The 5,466-nt window shown below is 34.2% G+C and overlaps 1 non-coding gene across 1 annotated transcript; it reads right to left on the bottom strand.

Moving 5' to 3' along the window:
* Nucleotides 1–2,339: 2,339 nt before the first annotated feature.
* LOC136389913 (U11 spliceosomal RNA) lies at nt 2,340–2,472 on the bottom strand. The gene has a single exon (XR_010748466.1). It is a non-coding gene; the product is annotated as a U11 spliceosomal RNA (small nuclear RNA).
* Nucleotides 2,473–5,466: the final 2,994 nt, after the last annotated feature.

The following is a 5,466-nucleotide window of genomic DNA, read 5'->3' as shown; positions in this document are numbered from 1 at the left end:
GTTAAAATAATGGCTATGGGAATCGATGTATTTGAACCCATTGGCTCACTTAAAAAAAAATGAAAGAACACAGAAGAATATTTTCTCAAATATTTTGGTCAACTAAACTGTATTTTTCTCTGTTTTTGTTTTGTTTTGTTTTTTACTGATCCATTTGAATTCCATTATTACAAAGGTTATCCATTCTGAGCTTTCCAGCTACTCTTCAAGTACATGCATCTAGAGATCATTCTGATAATGATCTTTAAGATGCCAGGAAAACTATGTTGCTTTGTTATCTGATGCCACACAGTTTTGAGGCTTCTACTCAAACTATGCATACAAATTTTTTTGCAATAGTAGCTAAAAATTAGTGAGCTCTCAATTTGTACTAAGCACTGTTGTAGATACTAGACATGTACTCATTTTTTAATCTCAATGATTTATGAAGCAAGTATTATTTTATGCCCATTTTGTAAATGAGAACACTGAATCACAAGGAAATGCCCCACGTCACTTTGCTAATCAGTGAACATTTGAATGAAATAAGCCATAAGAAATGAAAGCAAAAATATATGACATTTGTTTCTTACAAATAAACAACACAAGTTCTTCAGTGAATTCTTTCATATTTTAATATGCTATTAGCTATAATAACTGGTCCTATTTCTGAATTCAACTCTAATGTCAATTGAATGATTGCCATGTTATGGGACAAAAAAAAATCAATCAAAAGCCTTTTTTAATTTTAACAGATATGTACATGTGATTCTATGCTCCTTTACCATAATCCTAAAAGAAAGCTTCCTATAGTTAAAGAAAGAGAACTATTATTAATAAAATTTTCATTAATGCTAATATTACAACTGTATTTTTCGTTACATATCAAAGTATATTGAGACATTTCTGTATAATCAATATATATTATTTATTTATTTATTATTAGCAAGCACACATGTGAGAGAGAAAGAGAGAGGGATAGATAGGGACAAACAGACAGAAAGGGAGAGAGCTGAGAAGCATCAATTCTTCATTCTGGCTCCTTAGTTGTTCATTGATTACTTTTTCATATGTGCCTTGACAGGGGGTTGGGGGACTCCAGCAGAGCAAGTGCCGCCTTGCTCAAGCCAGCAACCATGGAGTCATGTCTGTGATCCCATGCTCGAACCTCAGAGTTTCAAACCTGGGTCCGCAGCATACTCTCAGGCTGAGGCTTTATCCACTAAGCCACCACCTAATCAAGCTCAATATATATCATTTATTTGTTATTCTTCTACATCTTGGAGCTTAATTATTTCAAAATTTTAAAATGTTAGAAGTTATATTATTTTGAACTTTGTTATATATTGTGTATATTTATTATATACATTCGTAGCCCTTTTATAGTCCCTAGGTTTTCATCTTAACTATTCAACTGCCAGCCAGGCCTCTTCAGGGATTTTCCACCATCACCTAATTTACAATCATCCAAAAACAAATTCACTGTCATTACCCAAATACAGTTCACATCTCAGATCACTTTATTTTTATCATAGACGTAATTCTCCCAGGATCCTAGCTTGAAAGCTTGGAAACTTGCTTGACTTCATTCTCAACCACTCTCTCTCCAAACATTAAATCACCAGGCCCTTCCTTTATTTACTTATGTGTTCCTTTTCTCTCCTACCTGGCCTGCGTTGGTCCAGATCCTACCACAGCAGCAGAGAGTACCATTAGAAATGCACATTGATCTTCCTGAAAAACTGCTTTGATACATCTTTTCCTCAAACATTTTAAAGGAATATGGCCAATTACATGATATCCCCCTTTTTTTTTAAGTCTGCAACTTAGCATCTTTGGATATTAGCACTTTGGGCACTTCTTGTCTCTCTAAATATACTGCTCATAAAAACTAGGGCAAAGGTAGGAAACCTATGGATCATGAACCAGATGTGGCTCTTCTGATGGCTGCATCTGGCTCGCAGACAAATCTTTAATGAAAAAATAATGTTAAAAATATAAAACATTCTCATGTATTACAATCCATTCATTGCTTACCGCTCATGTTCATGGTTGTGGGTGGCTGGAGCCAATCACAGCTGTCCTCTGGGACAACACCAAATTTTTATTGGATAATGTGTAATGTACATGGGTCGTTGTATGGCTCTCACAGAATTGCACTTTAAAATATGTGGCGTTCATGGCTCTCTCAGCCAAAACGTTTCCCGACCCCTGAACTAGGGGATATTTTATCACTTCATATTCATTTTGAAATATCACCTAATTTTTGTGAGTAGTATATATCCTCATCTATACTCTCCTCATAAATATTCTTTCATTTCAGCATTGTGTGTGTGTATGTGTGTGCATGTGTGTGTTTTGTGGGCATCAGCACCATTGATCACCAGCTGCCTGGATACCAAAAAATAGGCTTCTGAAGTCTCTTGATGTCAATTACACACATAGAATAATCAACCTGTTCTATGTGTGCAACTCATGACAGAAGTCCCTTTTCTTCTGTTACATATTATTTGCACTTTCTTTTGTTTATGTTTTTTTCTTAATTTTGCTGTCTAAAGTGCCCTTTCTGTCTGTCCTTGCAATCCCTTGAGCATCATTTTGTCCTTGGGTTTATGTCAGCCTGACATACCCCACAAAGCTCTCCCAGCCATGCTGTGACATCTCAGATGCTTTCTCCCTTATTACCTGTGTCACTTACTGGGCACTCCACATAGGTAGCTATCTACTTAAATGAGTGGTTCTGTATGAGTGTCCTAGCTCTTAGACTGTGCTACAGAGACTTAAAAGAAGGATTAAAAAATTAACTGTTTAGCTCTATATTTTTTATTTTTATTAATAATAGCTATATTTGATTGGAAGCTTTGTTTGGGGTTATGACTTTCAAGTATTACATTGGATGCTCTGTTATACTACAGTTTCAATAAAGGTACTATAAACTGAATAAAATTTGGATTGTAAATTTCTTAACAATGCTTTTTACTTATGATTGTCCTGTACTTCATATGACCCCTTCATTCTGCATTAGTATTAGTGCTAATGCTTCCTTACCTAGATTTTAGGGTAGTTTTTCTCTCTTCAATCTTTTCCATCTTCAATGCATTTCTTTATTGAATATTATTGAGTGTGTACATGATGTGATTTTACATAATTATCAAAGTTATTTTTTTCTTCAAATGTAATGATCGCTTAGTTTATATTATGTTTATTCTAAAAATTCTTCAGTGACTCTTAATTTTCAATAGGAAATAGTCCTAACTGCTTTGGTATGCATTGCCCTGACTTTGACGTTTTTATGCTTCACTCCAAAGTTACTTTTGCTGATTTTCTTACTCTTTGTTGCCAAAATAATTTACGTGTCCTTCTCTGGTAACACATTTCTTTTACATTTGTGTTATAGTCATGCATGCATGCATATTATTTTTCTAGTACTAAATTGTAAGCCTCTTGAGATCAGTTACTGTATACAATATTTTTTGTACCTTCATCAAGTCTATATCATTGAGGAGCAATATGCATGCAAAGCATATATACTAATTTATTCTTCATAATTTAATATAGGGTTTTATTTTCCAGTTTGGGTTCTGTTACTGAATATCTCTACTTTGTATTCACATAGAAAGGGAACAGAGATGCCTGCTCTTTGTGACTGAAGAATGTTTCAGCTAACTAGCTAATTCATTTCTTTCTCATTCTCATTTCTTTTCTTACTAATTTTTTTAAAGCAATACAATTCAGTAATGCTTAGTTGGTATTCTGGCTTTAGTTGAAAGTTCAAAGAGATTCAGCTTGCAAGAATTTTTCAAGTTGTTTCTTGGGAGTCTTAACATGTAATTCCATGAGACTTTAGAGTCATCAAAGATTATTTCTAAGAGCAATAGAATTATTTAAGTTTTAATGGGTTTCTATAAGTGTAAAGGGTATGTATTTACTGCAAGGCATTGGCCATGTTCATTAGGGTAATCCCATCAGTTTTGTAGAGTACAGGTGAAAAGATAGCTTTCTTGATTTGCCTTAGCTGAATCATTCCAGAGCTCTTTCATCCATCACTTTGTGGTGAAATATTCCATCAAATTCAGTCCTGCCCTTCTCACTCTGCCTAATTAAAGTATTGTGACAAGAAAATAAAAAGAAATTGAAGTTATTTTAATAGCAAGGAATTAATATTTTAAAATATTTTTATATTTACAAAATAAGTTATGTATCTTAGAGTCAATTTAGAAAACACTAGGCTCTTGATAGTATTTCCTACAATTATTTTTTTATTTTAACTAACAACACACAGCCCAGTGTAGACTATATAATTGTTAACTAGGACATAATTTGCTGCCAGATTCAGGGTTCAAATGAACTATCATGTTAGTGGAAGATATCTCCCTTAGTAAACTGTACCTCAACATAATATTTTTATGTTGGAGCATCAAAATTCAAGGTCCCAGCATTGATCTTGTTTTCTCACACAACCTGATTGAGAACTCTGTTCAATTAAATTGCAACTTAAGAAACCCTGAAGATCCATCTAAACATAGCAGAATGCCAGGTTCCTATGCATGTTTATTCCCAATATATATATTATGACTTCAAATCTACCGTATTAAAGAATTGCTCCAAACTTGAAATATCTCATCTACCCAGAATTAGTTAGACCCCACAGGTTTAAAGATTCAATACTGCCCTAACTTCAAAGGCCTGGTACAAGTAATGATTTCCCAAGGCACCCACTTCCATCCAACTTGATTAAAAACGCAAGGTTCTGACCGCAACTGCACCCTGACCCCTACCACCCTGGATTCAATCATTTGTTACAATGATTTATAGACTTACATTTTACTTATGTTTATTAATTTATGATAAGGGGTGTTATGACGGGTACAGATAATAGGCCAGATAAAAAAGTACATAAATAAGGTTTGGAATGGTCCTGAATACAGGAATTCTTGTTCTTTCTGGATTGGGGTGCGTCACCCTCTCAGCAAGAAGATATGTTTACCAACCTGGAATTTCCCCAAATACCTTTATTTAGGGTTTTTATGAAGCTTCCATTATGTAGGTATAAATAATTAAATTATTGGCCATTGGTGATTAACTCAATCCCCGGTCTCTCTCCTTTCCCTGGAAGTTGGAATGGTAGAAGTGGAAGTTTTGACCCTCTCATCACCTGGTTGGTTTCTCTGGGAACAATCACTTTATTAGCATATAATGGGGTATAGTTAAAAGGTGTTTGTGATGAATAACAAAATATGCTCCTCTATTAAACCCTATTATTTTGGAAGTTATACGGATTTTAGGAGCTTTGTATCAGAAACAGGTGATGGAAACATTTTCAAGTAAATCAATGATCGAAAGGTCTTCAGGACAATAAAAATAACAGTGAAAGAAAAGAATGAAACAGAGAAAACATGTTTCTGCCGTATGTGATTTTAAAGTTGAGTCCACTTATTTATGATTGTTAACTTGCCACAGTTTTGTGAAGGTCATATGATTCCCCAT

Source organism: Saccopteryx leptura, chromosome 1 (assembly GCF_036850995.1).
Source record: "Saccopteryx leptura isolate mSacLep1 chromosome 1, mSacLep1_pri_phased_curated, whole genome shotgun sequence".
Lineage (NCBI taxonomy): Eukaryota > Metazoa > Chordata > Mammalia > Chiroptera > Emballonuridae > Saccopteryx > Saccopteryx leptura.
Note: the sequence above shows the minus strand (reverse complement) of the source record. Positions and strands in the feature narration are given on the sequence as shown.